At 39.8% G+C, this 15,499-nt stretch overlaps 1 long non-coding RNA gene across 1 annotated transcript in view; it reads right to left on the bottom strand.

Annotated features, from left to right (window-relative positions):
• The window catches only part of LOC103262785, an 81,129-nt gene that overhangs the window by 23,636 nt on the left and 41,994 nt on the right, over positions 1 to 15,499 (bottom strand). The gene's annotated exons all lie outside the window — the stretch shown is intronic.

Genomic DNA, 15,499 nt, shown 5'->3' with positions numbered 1-15,499 from the left:
GTAGATTAGTTAGGTAATACTCCAAAGAATAGAATTAGAATCAATGGACAGGGCTTATGGCAGATAGATTTCAGGCTCATTCATTCATTTTCTATTCATTCAGTGAATAGTTAGTTAGCTCCTACTGTGTGCAGCATCTCTTTAAGTTCTAGACAAACAAGAAATTCACTCCACAGGAGAGAGGCCCAGATAGATAGGTCATTATATAAACAGGTAGGTAGGTAAATAAATGAATTAATTTAAAAAGGTTAATAGAAACAACACAGAAGAAGAACCAATTAACTCTGAAGGTGATTTTAGATTTTCTTAAAGGATGAATAAATATGAAAATTGGTGGCGAGAAATATAAAAAAGGAATTAAAAGGTGCTTAGGGCATGGACAACACTATGATTGAAGGCACTTAGGTATGATAAGTGTATGGCATGGAACAGAAAGTCAGTATTTTTGTTCAACTGGGAAATGGTGGGGAGTGAAGCTAAAATTACAGGCCGGATCCATGATAAGGAGTTTTATTCCCACAGGCAACGGGTACCAAATAGAATATTTTAAATGGGGGATGACAGGGTCATACTTATAGTCTAGAGCCATTGTTCTTACAGTGAAATGGAGGGTAAGTTCTCCAGGGAGAGAAGCCTGAGGAGGGCACACCTTTTTGGGGGTAAATACTGGAGACCAGGCAAGATGAGGCAGTGGTGGTCGAGATGGAGAGAGGGAATGGCTTTGAGAGACATTTCTGAAGACATAAGAGAGCAACTTAGAGAGCAACTGGAATACAGCAGTGAGAGGGAACAAGTGATGTGTGATGGTACAAGAAGGTAATATTCAAAACCTATTCCCAGGTTTCTCATTTGAGGGACCTGGTGGACAAAAATAGGGGATTTCCAAGGCACAAGACTAGTTACAGGATTAGTTTAGTTCAGGAAAAAAGTGTGAACTTTCTAGAGAAAGCGCAATCAAAGGCTTCAACACTAAACTTGTGTACTATATAAGTGTGTCTGTCCCCCGGGTGGCTATTTGCTCCTCTCAGAAGCCACAAAGCCAGCTGTGTGCCTGATACACAGTGGCTCCCAACCTCTGAAGGGCACTGAAGTCACCTGAGGAAATTTTTACAAATACATATGCCTGGTCTCCACACCCACGAGATTTTGATTAGTGGATCTGATGCAAGACCCAAACATTTTTAAAAACAGTTCCAAAGAGATTCTGACATGCATCAAAATTTGACAACAGTATACACAGAGCTATTTAATAAATTAAAAGAAGGACAGGAAGGAGAGAAGCTGTCTTGAATTTTGTCTTTTTTTTTTTTTGAGTTGGAGTCTCACTCTGTCGCCCAGACTGGAGTGCAGTGGCCACTCCCGGCCACCGCAGCCTCGACCTGCTGGGCTCCAGCGATCCTTCCGCCTCAGCCTTCCGAGTAGCCAGAATTACAGGTATGCGCTACCACGCCCGGCTGATTTTTTGTTATTGTGGACATGAGGTCTCGCTGCCCAGGCGGGTCTCGAACCTGCCGGCTCAGGCAATCGACTCACCTCAGGCTCCCAAAGGCGCGGGATTACAGGCTGAGACACCGAGCCCGGCTTTTTAAAAGAAGGCCTACATCTGGCCTATAGTCCATCAGTCTTCTTTTTTTATTTTATTTTTTAAATTAGAGATGAGGTTTCACTATGTTGTCCAGGCTGTTCATGAACTCCTGGGTTCAAGCAATCCTCTTGCCTCAATCTCCCAAAGTGGAGAGATTATAGGCGTACGCCACCACACCCAGCCCCTTCTTGAATTTTTTGAAGAGCTGGTTGACTTTACTCAACAGTGTAGTATTGGGTGAGAAACTTGCAAGATTATCTTTCAATATCTTCTTCTGGGTCCATGAATGTATTTCATGGTACTCCTGGATTCAACTCTTGTAGGCAGCACTGGCTGAGAGATCATGAGGCTTATCTCTCACTTACTGCATCACTGTTGAACAACTTCTCTACAGAAACTTGTTCTCAAACTTTAGAATTTTGGCATACTTTTAAATACATATTTTTCTCCATTCACTTTTTTCTCAATGTCTATTTCTCCTACTGGACTGAGTTTCCATGAAGACAGGCATTCTCTTTCTTTTGTTCACTCTGCTTTCAGCATCAACCTAGCAAAGCACAGGTGTTCAGTGAATAAATGAGCAACGAGCCAGATTTATCTTGTGAAAAACTTTATGCCACATTGCACCACCTTTAATATGTCCATAGGTCTGTCCAGGAGTGCACCATAAACACAGAAAATGGTTTCAGAAATAATCAAAAGCATACATTTATAGGCAAAACATTTAAAAATTTTTTTGTTTACCTTGAGGAAACATATTTTGACTTCCAGAAGTTTAAGGTTATATAAGACAGTACCTTACACTAAAAAATTAAATTAAAAATAGGGAACAAATATCAAAAAGGGTAAAATAGGTACGGGTGTGTAACCTAAGAAATAAAAGTTAAAACTTGTTCTTTTTCTATATCTAGGTTAAAAAAGACTTAGCCTTGAACTCTGACAACTCTAGGGCCTTTCTATCATGTATATCTAATGATCAACACTAGCAATTAGATATGAAACAACTACATGAATGAAAAGATGATTTAATGAGAAATCTTATTAGTAGCACAATTTAAGGAGTAGAAACAAGTGACTAACTTTATGAGCCAGAAATGCTTTAAAATCTCCATATTAATTGTGATTATTATGTCTTCATATATCAACAGTTAAACATTTGCTGACAAAGCTTACTACAATATTTAATTCATAACTTTTATTTTTGACATTTGACTACCCTGAGATTAAATGTGAGTTTTTAACACAAAAAAATTATCAAAACCATAAGTCTAGTTATGTAAATTTGCCAAGCACCTACTATCTGCTGCCATGTTCACATATATCATTTCATCTACTTTTCACAAAAACTGTACTTTAGCAATCAGGAAACTGAAAATCAGAGCAACCCTAGATATATGTCTAAAAGAAGAATACTGTAAAAAGTGTTAATTACAATAAATATCACTGATGTATCATTTTACCAGATTAAAAATATATTTATAAAAGCGTATTTACTAACATATTAAACATGAACTTCAATCATCAGAGTGATAGAAGAAAACCATATTCTGAGTAGTGATATAACTTGGCTAGGGAGAAAATATTGCTTCAATTGATGTTATAAAAAAGATATTGGAAGCAGTAATAAGACACATTGACATGGCATGTCTTTTGACATGATATATTGAGAAGGTTATGTCACTTCTGTGATATTCTTGCCAAAATTGTACACCCGTAATTTAATCATGAGACAACATCAGATAAACTCAAATCAAGGCCATTCTACAAAATAACCAGTACTCTTCAAAAATATCACAGTCACCGGGTATGGTGGCTCAAGCGTATAATTCCAGCACTTTGGGAAGCTGAGGGGAGAGGATTGCCTGAGCCCACGGGTTCAAGACCAGCCTGGGAGACTTGGCAAGACCTCATCTCTACAATAGATCAAAAAATTAGCCAGGGGTTGTAGCACACACCTATAGTTCCTGCTACTTGGAAGGCTGAGGTGGAAGTACTGCCTGAGCCCAGCAGGTTGACACTGGGGTGGACTATGAGCATGCCACTGCACGCCAGCCTGGGTGACGGAGTGAGACTCCAACTCAAAAAAAAAAAAAAAGTCACAGTCACAAAAGACATAGAAGGACTGAAGAACTGTCCTAATGATTTCTGATATTGCTAATGTATTCAGATTATCATTCTGTAGTCAGTAGTCATTACACAGTACTAGATGTACAAATGTAGGTTTAAGAAGTTGAAATGATGCCATATTGCATCCAGAGTATTAACTAAATTCTATGATGCAAACTTGTTTTTATATTATTTGCAATTTTCTCCTAACAGTTATAATAAAAAAGAATTCTTTATTAACTAAAGACTCCAATAAACTGATTGAGATTATATTACACTAAACTAAATTTACATATGTCATTTCTTACAAAGGCTGTATGTTTTCTAAATCAGTATCTCAGTTCAGATGATTAGAATTATGATTACTTCCATTGTTCAGAAAGGAAAAAAAGACAGACAGGAGAATTAAAACAGAGAGACAGCGGACAATTGAAGCAAGGGGAAGGGAAACAGGAGTCCCTTAAAACACATTCATTAACCTGGGACTACTGCCAGATGCTCCAGGCTAGAAGTGAGCAGCCTGCTTCTTAACAGATTTTAATTTTTAATCCAGTGGAATAGGTCAGATGCAGCTCTCCCACCTGGAGGCCCAGTCCCAGAACCTACCTGCCCCAAGGCAGTACTGTGGGTCTGCTGGTAATGGTCACCTCTGGGTAAATGTAATCTCCAGTTAGCTACTTGCTCTGCATGTTGCGATCCCCAGGGCCAGAAATAAGAGTTGAACTAGATTTCACAAAGAGGTGGGGGTTTTCTCCTTTGATATTTCTTAGAAGCCAGAAAAGACACAGACAGTAAAAAACATTTTTAAAGGTAGGGGTAGGAGGAGGGATATCTATGTTTGAAATAAAATTCTAATGTATAAAGATCAGCTTTACTACTTAATTAAAATTGGGTGGAGCCATATATATGTTGGCCCAAATGTATGCTCACCATACAAATGCCCAGACATGAGAAAGATCTCCTGGGAAATTAAAATGCCTACATGTAGGGAGAATTGAACAGAACTGGGCCCCAAAGTCTCCGTGCATGGGGCTAAAACAAGCATAGATAAACCGAGTCTGACTGATTCCCAAGCTCTTCGCAGACCTCAGATTAGCTGGGTATTAGTGCAGGCAGGTCTCAGCTGTCCGTGAAAATGAGAACACATTTTAAAAGCTGTATTTGAATTTTAAAGGTACTCAACATTTCTAGTATTGTTTACTGAAAAAGGTCAACACTCAAGTGCTTTATTTATGCACGGCAGAGCCTCAGTCTAAAAGCACTAGGCTTTCCACATGGCAAATGCTGACAACGTGTTAAATACATAGTTCCAAAGCCAAGAATATTATTTTTCAACTCAGCAAATGCATTATTAAAAGGCCTCTGCTGTGCCCACCACTGGAAGATAGGATAAGAGGTTGCAGGGACCCTGCATCCTGAATGCAAAGGGATACTCACTGACTGAGTCACTCATTATGAACTCCAACAATATCCCTAAAACTACACCACTCCATGTCTCTCTCTAATTCCTTTTGGTCAATCTAGAAAAAAAGGAAGACGGAAACACCTAAGTAAAACTCATAAAAAATTTCAGTTCAAAGCACAACATTTTTGGTTTCTTGGACAATGTATATTTCACTGAAATTTATGTGTGATGGCCTTTTCCATATTCTGGTTCTGAGTAAGCACTCACGTCAGCCCTAGCTCTTCTTGCAAATCAAGAGTATAACATACTGATTCCTCCAAGTAAGATTTGTGTTAAAATTATTAAATGCCCATGCAAGTAATGTCTTATTAGCTGAACAAGAAATAATATATAATGCATACCAATTTTATGACAGTAAGAGGAGTGATTAACTTTAGTAAGCCAAGAATATCTGTTGTATAAATTAAAACTCTTCTTAGGAATAAGCTTAGTGCTTTAGAGATACTATGGAAAAAAACAAAATTAATGCCATGAAAATTTCCACTGGAATATAGAAGTGCCTTTATCATTCTAGGAAAAATACTCTATAAAAGGCAAATTCTCTGATAAGTTCAGAAGTTATACTTTTTATGTAAATATTCTTCACTTGGAAAAATATTCTCTTTAAACAGCTCCCTTAGAGCATTTTAACACACAATTTGATTTAGAGTTTTTAGATTTACATACGATGTTTCCAGTATACATCTTTTATATAGAGCAAAGTGAATCTGTGACCAAAAATCTCTGTCCTATTCGGATGTGGGGAACAGATAAATGACCAGTATCCTCATGTACACAAATATGACTGCCCAGTTTTATATAACACTTTCACCTTAAAAGTAAGAATATAAAACATTTAAGTCTTTGGAACTTTCTTCAGAAAATTACAGAAGACAATGTCTTCTAAATTACTTGATACACCTTTGAGAGTTCCGAACCCCTATATTAAAAAAGCTGTTGCTGACATAATTTGATTCAGTCCCATAAATATGTATAGAATTCTTGGTGCACATCATCTCCTATACAAGGTGAATCGGGCATCACTCACTGTCCCTGCTGTCAAGGAGTCTACAGCTGGGCTGGCAGGACAGACATAGATATAACTGGTTTGTAATGAATGTCCTGGAGATAAATGTTATATTCTAGTGGTATTAATAAGATGCTCTGGCAGCACAGAATGAAGAGTGAGGATTCTGGAAAGGAACATGAGCGTAGGGAGGGTAGAAGCTCAGCAGAGGAGATGACTTTTAACCTGGCTTGTTCAGGATGAATAGAATTAGACCCGGCTGAGGGTGGAGATTGGGATTCCAAGGGGAGGGGGACACAAGCCACTCACGCAAGTCACGTTTTTCAAATTAGACTGTTAAAAGTGTTTACTTCAAAAAAACCTTTGTTTGTAATATCCAGCGTGAAAAAAGTTACAATCTAGATGTTTCTGACTTGCCTGTTCTTCTCCCAAGAATGGAGCTGTGTAGGATATACATGTAGTAAGAAGAAGGACTTAAAGTACCTTGGTAAACCTGAGAAAGTAAGAATGCTTCCATAACTGAACTAAAGCTCAGAATTAGCACAGCAAGCCTGTGAGTGGAGAATGCTGCTGCCACTGAACTGAGAGAGAGCACACCACCATAGCATGCCTTTTCTGTCTGCTTGAAACACAAGGTACATTCTTGAAAAAGTGTGTCTGCTAAAAAGTAGACTTATCACTAAAAAGTGGTGGATCAACCACAGGGTCTGTAAGGATTCTGCTCTGTGCTAGGGCCTGTTAGTTGGAAAGGAGAAGAGTGAGGAGAGCCTGATCATTTTCTTTTTTTTTTTGGTGAGTTGGAGTCTCACTCTGTCACCCAGACTGGAGTGCAGTGGCCGCTCCTGGCCACTGCAGCCTCGACTGGTTGGCCTTTGGCAATCCTTCCACCTCAGTCTTCCAAGTAGCTGCAACTACGGGTGTGTGCTACCAAGCCCGGCTAATTTTTTTTATTTATTGTAGAGAAGAGGTCTCACCAAGTTGCCCAGGTGGGTCTCAAACCCTCGGGTTTAGGCAATCCACTCACCTCAGCCTCCCAAAGTGCTGGGATTACAGGCTGAGCCACTGAGCCTGGCCAGTATTTTTTTTTTTAATGTGTGTAAGCAAGGTAAAAAAATTAAGTGTCTGAATTGTGTTCGTTGCTTGCTTTTGTGCTATCTACATGTGGACTCAAGTTGTAGAGGGAATGCCTTTAGAAGGGCATGACATGGAGCTGGCATGTCCTCCTAAACATAATTTGATTCAATCCCATAAATATGTGTAGAACTCCCTGCGTACAACATCTCCTATGCAAGGCGAATCAGGCATCACCCATGGTGCCCGCTGTCGAGAAGTCCACCACCCAAGTCCTCAGTGGTATGGATTTTCTCTGATTTTTACCCTGAAGCCTGACTCTTTTCATGGTTGAATCTATCCCTGTAGCTCCTTAACTTCTAGAATGCTGCAGTGCTGACAGGGATGATGGCTTTATATAAAAGAACGTGGCTCATTAGATCCACACATCACCTGCACCTCTTCGCTGCATGAGTGGCCGTGAGGCAGGGGGCAAGGACTCCCTAGGCTCAGGAGACTGGGGCTCTGGCTTTCAGTTCTGGGTCTCCTTCTGACCCACTGGGTAAACTTGGGCTGGTAAGAGTTTTCTCAGATAACAATGAAAAACATGAGTTTGGACTGTATATTTTTCACTCCTGTTTTCTGCTCCAATGCTCTCTGATACTATAGAACAATATATGTTCTAAAGAAATGTTTTCATCCCCCCAAGTTTTATACATTCACTGTTTTTTGGTTGTTTTGGGGGGTTTTTTTTAGAGCCACTGTAATAACAACAATGCCCCATCTAGTGTTAAAACAGGGAATATGGTCCAGGAGTACAGAATAAGATATGGCACTGGTGCCTCTCTGGCTTGGGGGTTCAGAATGGCAACTGATGGGCATAAATGCTACCTGGGCGGTCTGTGTTGGATCCCACTGACCCAGTTTGGTGAAGTAGGGCATGTTTTAAAAGACTGTGCTTGACAATCTTTATGTGTGATGTACAGCACAACCACAATAGGACTTTTATCAAGGGTTTATGGAATAATCTTTCCTATTATTTTTACTGGCAGCTATTACCAAACACAAAAAAGCCTCCCAGGGATGGAGGTCAGCAGCAGTGCCTTCCTGACTGGAGATAAGAAGAGATTCTGGGTGTGACGCGAGCAATTCAGCCAAGTTCCGGCACCTCACTGAAATTTTCACAGAAATAAACCTGGGAGTTCAGCAGGATTTTTTTTTTTTTTTTTTTGAGTTGGAGTCTCACTCTGTCGCCCAGACTGGAGTGCAGTGGCCGCTCCCGGTCACCGCAGCCGCGACCTGCTGGGCTCCGGCGATCCTTCTGCCTCAGCCTTCCAAGGAGCTAGAACTACAGGCGCGCGCTACCACGCCCGGCTAATTTTTGATTTATTGTAGAGATGAGGTCTCGCTGCCCAGGCGGGTCTCGAACCCATGGGCTCAGGCAATCCACTCACCTCAGCCTCCCAAAGGCGCGGGATTACAGGCTGAGCCACCGAGCCCGGCCAGCAGGATTTTAACACTTCACCCTTCTCCTTTCATTTCTTTCTTCCACAATGCTCCCACGAGGACAACAGCTCCAATCCAGTAACCAGCTAAATACATGTCCTTAGAACTTTCTAGGTTCCATACTAGTCTGACTCTCTTCTTATTTAGTGCCGCCCCATAAAAAAAGAAACCAAGAGAAGAAACAATTGTAAAGACTAGGACAATGCAGATGTCATTGAGACAAGTAATCATTCTTTCTCCCTGTGTGTTTGTCCTGTGCTTTTTTTTCATTAATGCAAGAACAATTTAATTTTTATACTGCCTTGTAAAAATCACCTCATTTTGGGAGCTGTCTCATTTTCAGAACCCAGTCAATTCAGTGAAATATCTGTGGAGTGACTATGGCATCCAGACCCTGTCTTAATAAGGGCTGGGCTGAGGACAACATGGACCCAGAATCAGAAATTCTCCATCATATTGCTAGGCCTGCTCAGGGCCCTGTGGCCTAGATGACCAGAAACACATTTTAGTTCTTATGACTCAGTGGCACAGATTTTCTCCATTTTTATCCCCAAGCCTGATCCTCTTCATGGTTGAACCTCTCCCAGTAGCTCCTAATCTTCTAGAATTCTTCAGTGCTGACAGCTCTAACTCGCTTGCTTGCTAACCTGCCTTGAACTATCCCAACTGGTTGTCTTTCTGTGACCTCCACCACTAGTTGGCCTTCTGTCCTTATCTTCTACTCCCTCACTTGAAATTCTACCATTTACTAGCCCCCATCCAACTTGTGCCCAACCTTCAGCCTTGGTTTGCCAGTTTGATCTGTTTCTACTGTGAACCACATCCCAAAAACATCTTTCCAAAGAACCAGTTTGGTTCTTATGTGTCCCAAATTGTCCTTAACTCCCTCATCTCCCAGTCTCATATTCTTGCTCCACAACCTTCACACCCATCCTGAGGGCAACGTACCCTTTGACCAAAGTTTAGAATGATGACCTCTGCTTAGTCCCACTGGTCAAACTCCAATCTCAACTCAGGTCTGACAGCTGTGACAGAGTACAACTTCTGACTGGTAATCAGCAACCGAGGAAACTCATATGGAAAACTGGTAAATGAGATTTGCCTTAGAGGGTCAGGAGAACATATAAATCTTTGATAAATACCAAAGAAAGAAAATATCTAAAGTATTGAACACTTAGAATAGTGCCTGGTACATGATGGGAGCTCAAAAAAATTGACAAATTATGGAAAGATGTCTTTTAAATAACAAATTGCAAATGTTCAGCAATGATAGTCTTAAGCTCCTTTAGGATAAACTGTCTGGTTCATGTGTATGTTCCAAGGACCCAACAGAGCACCTGGCATATAGTAAGCTTGATAAATATTTGTTGAATTTAAATTACTTCGTTGAGAAAAGTATACCAAAGTCATTTTGTGAAGGACATCTAGTGTCTCAGGAGTATGGACGAGCAGGACATCTTAGGACATCAAAACTCAACCTATCAGACTGGTGGGACCCCTAAATCTATAAGCTGTGGTGTTCTTAAGGCACTAGAGTTTGAAAGTCTAACCTGTGGATATGGACCAGAGCAGTTGAAGGACAGGAATCCTACAGGATAGTCTATGCCCTGACCTTCAGTCCCATCCATCTCCTTTCCCTATCTACTACTGGGATACTATCTACTGGGATACTCTGGACCTTTGGGTTTCACCCAGGATACAGGGGATCCTTCTGAAAGCTATTCAGTCTTATATAAAAGCAGAAACCTGATTTTTGGCCAAGCATCTCCGCTGTCTGAAACATATAGGAGCATGACACAGCCAGCCAGCTATAGGCCCTCTAAAGGAGCCCATCACAGCTGTCATAACAGCTGATGGATTGGTGGAAGGCTAGTGGTTTAGAACTTATATTTTTTATTTATTGTTAAGACTGTCATAAATATAGGGAACACTGAAGTCAATCAAGGGTATATGATTTTCAAAGCATATTAAAATGTGTTTGTGTTCCTTTCATACAAAATATAAAGCATTGGTTTTTAAAGTGTTCATAGCAATCAATGCTTTTGATTGAGCAGAAAAGCATACACAGATATAGAATTGTTTAGATATAGCTGTGGTTTCTGACAGTCATCTTCAGAGACAAATTTCTACAATGAATGTTTCAATTACGACAGTAATATTTATTGAAAAATAAACTACAAATGTATAGTCACTGGAAACATTATTGAACAAAAGTAATTTATGCTGCAGTTGGTACACTGCATTTTAGCACTGTTTTGGTTTTATCAGCATTTGTCAATTAATCAACATGAACCTTGTAAAACATGTTCTCTTATTAGGGGAACAGGCAATTGCATGCAGACTTTGAGGGAAAGGTCGTTTAATAATTTGCTAATTGTGCAAAGACAGATTTAAATTTTAAAAAGGTAAACTCTCATTATCACTGTACCTAAATAGGATTCTGTTTAAACTTAACCTTGCCAACTTAAACATGGTCAATGGTTTAACTTTTTTTACGAAATAAAATGGCAGAGAAAGATTATGACAAAGAAATTCATCGAACTTTAGGTTTCTGAAATAAAGTTTGTTGTCATCTTTGCCGTTTCTAGAAGTTACTAGCCTTGAGGCTACAGTTATAAACAAATCAACTATATTTCATTGGCAGACAAGTGAAGAGAAAAAAAAAACAGCAAAAGCAACAGGAAACAGAGCAGCAGCAAAAAAGAGCAATGCAGTGGCAATATTCCTTTTTTTTTTTTTTTTTGGCCTCAACTCACTCTTCATTCCTGTCAGCTTCTTAATTTTGACTCCTGGTTCATTTTCAGTTCAGTAAGACAGCAAGAAGCGGAGTCAAGCCCTCTTTTTAGGTAATCCATGCATCAGCACACTCGCCAACTCTCCTGGCAACCAAGAAAGTACTTGAACTCAGGAGGCATCGCCACTAGCAAGCATTCTGGGTCATCTAAAAGGATGCTACTGAGTTTAAAATGGGTAACATACCTTGGAGAACAATTATGACACTGGGGTCTGCAGGGCTGAATCGAGAAATCCGCACCATCTTAGAAGTGCAAGTGAAACTTAAAATGAGATATCATGCCTTAAGGCGTTTGTAAGAGTAAGAATTGTGCACAGAGTTTACAGAGACAAAGTTTGCTGAATGAAGAAGATGAGTCTTGCCAGCTCCTGTCTAGGCAAACTGCTTGCTGCAGAGCTCCTTTTATAACAGTTAGGAGGCCCAGGTTGCTCTCTGCCTGCTCAAACTGGCTTATCAATCCATTCCATTCCATTCTGTTCTCAGTTCTAAATAAGTCATTATTTTAGGCACATTTCCCTAAGCAGATGCAAACACTCTTTTCCACTGCAAGACTCCCTTGGGCAAATTAGGTTTCTTGGAAAATGGTCAAGAAACCGATTCAACAAAATACCTACCAGAAACAAGCCTGTGGTTTCAGGGACATTGTCAGTCATACAGGCTACAAGTCAAATTTTAGACAATGGCAGTGATGTTGAATCTGTTGGGCCACTTATGGGGAGCAAAATCTTGATATCTGCAGTCAATGGTTCTTTTTATAGTCATAACAAATGGGTTTTATTTTTTTATGGAAGTAAAACTGATGGTCATAAAACAATTAATGGTAACTTTTTAATTTTCTTTTTATTTTCTTTTCTTTTTTTTTCTGAATCAGAGTCTCACTCTGTCGCCTAGGCACTTATGGCCACTGCAGCCTCAACCTGCTGAGCTCAGGTGATCCTTCCTCTTCAGCCTTCCAAGTAGTTGGAATCATAGGCATGCACCACCATGCCTGACTAATTTTTTTATTTAGCTGGTCTCAAATCCCTGGGCTCAGGCAATCCTTTTGCCTCAGCCTCCCAAAGTGCTGGGATCACAGGCATGAGCCACCATACCCAGCCTAAAACAATTAATGATAACTTTTCCCCTAATATTTCCAATTAAAAGCCACAGATCAAATTTTTATTTCTTAATAAAATTATAGTAAAAGAACTTAATGAAGGAAAAGTTACTATAAGATTGATACCTTCTGTTCTTGCAATCTTGCCTAACAAACATAAACTATTTCTGTAATTGATACTCCTTATTGTATTTTTTTTCTTTGAGTCACAGGGAGAAAAGAACCTTCCACGTTCTTTTGTTTTTTAAATCATATTTTTGAGTTGGAGTCTCACTATCACCCAGGCTGGAGTACAGTGGCATGCTCACAGCCACCACAGCCTCGACCTGTTGGGCACAGGTGATCCTTCCACCTCAGCCTTACAAGTAGCTGGAACCACAGACATGTGTCAGCATGCCTGGCTAATTTTTTTATTTATTGTAGAGACAAGGTCTTGTCAAGTTGCCCAGACTGGTATGGAACCCCTGGGCTCAGGCCATCCTTTTGCCTCCACTTCCCAAAGTGCTGGGATTACAGGCGTGAGCCATGGCGCCTAGTTTACATTCTTTTAATATCTGCTTTTGCTAACCTCAGCTTCAGTTAGCTCACTTCCATATATTAAGATTCTTTCCAAAACGGAAGAGACAAGAGGTAAATGCAAATGTGAGAAGGGAAGCTGCTTGGTGATATAATAGCTGCTCCCTGGTAGGAGTTATTTCTACCTAAAACATATATACCATATTAAGAAGCCACAGGGAAAAATGAATGAATGTGAATGGCAGATTTTCATTCGTTTCCTTGACATCTTAGAACGCTGTAAATACATTTGTGTGTTTCCTTCACACGGTTCCATTATCTTGAAGGTCTTAATCATTTGTAATAGCAGTTTCTGAAGTATTCAAAGCTTATGCTAAAGGAGTATTACTGCTGTTCAATATAGTTATACTATATTAAACAGATTTATACCCTTATACACAGCTATCCCTGACCATCTTTATTTAAAAGTAAGTTCAGGCAGATGAGGTGGCTTTTACCATCCTCTTATGTTTCATCCATCAGGTGTGCCCTAGCAGAACATCTGGCTCTGCCAGGTACACACACCCTTCTCCAAAGAAACCTAAAATTTGCAAGGTGAAGTTGGTGGGGGAGGGGGTGGCAAGGAGAGTCAACTAAGAAAGAAGTTTAAAAAGGCAGGCTTATTTTAAAATGTGCCTGGGATTTGGGTTTTATTATGGTATGGTGAGGCCAACAGATCAGGAGACAATTGCCAATGAAAAGGCAGTTTGCCACTTACGGTTCCCCAGAGGGGACACACCTCACCATGAAGGGTGGCATAGGTAGGCACCAGGCAGGTCAGGAGGCAGAAAGAGTGAGGGAGAAATGTGTGCAGAGTTCTTATTATAGTTTCTGTGGGAAAGAACAGTAAGGCATGGTAAGCAGGTTTAGGATTAGCCAATTTTTAAAATAACTTCAGCAGGCTCTGTGGTATATGGGATGGTTCCTAGTTATCCAGTTACCTGGCCCTGGGGTGATATGGGGCAAGGACATAGTGTTCTGGATTGCAGAAACCATATAAAAGGAAGTAGCTGGGGGTATGGATTGGTTGCTTTGCATATTAAAGGCCAGCTCACAGACAAGAGGTCTGCCATCTCTAGGAATTGGCTAACCCTGGGAGGAGAAGTCTCTTCCCAAATCCATAGGGCCCCAAGATGTCAAAGCATCATAAAATACAAGAAATAAAAAACATGATTAATATAAACCTGCCTAAAATACTGCTAGAAGAAATGTAAAAATAGCTTCTCAAACTTGACTGTCCATAGAAATCACCTGGGTATTTTATTAAACTACAGATTCTGATTCATTAGCTCAAGGGTTGAGACTGTGCATTTCTAATAAACTTCTTGATAATGCTGTCACATTTTGAGTAGTTAGCAGTAAAAAATATCACTAAGAGACTTCCCTCTGAGTCACCTTCTGCAGGGAAAGAGCCTTACCTTGAGCCAACACTGCTGGGCACTGAAGACACATACTTCGTGTTGTTTTGCTAGAACAACATACTTTGCTCATAGAAAAATATTATCTCAATATTATAGGTAAGAAAAATCAGGGGAGTTAAGTAAACTATTCCAGGTCACTTGGCTAAAAGTTAGAAGATATAAATGTATCTGGCCTAAATACTCATCTTTCCCCATCACAACGTAAGTACAGATGGCACTGCTCTGGTGGAAAATAAAGTCTCTGTTAATAAAATCTTCATAAAATATAAAGTTCATTGACTTGAATAGTGGCCCTTTTACAATTTGACTTCTGAAAGTCAAAGAAGAGAAATTCAGAACAGTATTTATTATCTCAGGGATTAGAAATAAATGGTGCTAACTAAATAATTGGTATTTTATTGTAGCCCTCGCAAAATAAATGGGATACCCTGTAAAACTAGTGCTTTTATTTTTTTTAAAGGTGATACGTGTACATGGTAAGATATATACAATTAAAAGTTGGTTTTGCCCCTGGGCCCCTCCCCTAGTTCTACTGCTCAGAGAGTAAACTACCTTGAAGCTTATGTAGCCTTCCAGAACTGTTTCTAGGCAAACAGTAAACTGTTTTCACACGAATTCATTTATTCAGTATTCTAATGCACTGGGGGAAAGGCAATAAATTAAACAGACAAAATCCCTCGCATACCTTATATTCCAGCAGGGAGATAGATTGAAAACAAGTAAATTATATATTATGTCAAATAGAGATAAATGCTAATGTGGGGAAAGTGGGGCTGTTTGCAGTTATGAAAACTCAATTTTTCCTTTAACAATATGTGTGAGAGTCCCTATCATATCAGGACTTACAGACCTACCTTATTCCAAGCTTATAAGATCCACCGTATTTCTTTCTCTCTCTTTTTTTTTTTTTTTTTT

Source organism: Carlito syrichta, unplaced genomic scaffold (assembly GCF_000164805.1).
Source record: "Carlito syrichta isolate Samal-C Ts95f unplaced genomic scaffold, Tarsius_syrichta-2.0.1 Scaffold304604, whole genome shotgun sequence".
Lineage (NCBI taxonomy): Eukaryota > Metazoa > Chordata > Mammalia > Primates > Tarsiidae > Carlito > Carlito syrichta.
Note: the sequence above shows the minus strand (reverse complement) of the source record. Positions and strands in the feature narration are given on the sequence as shown.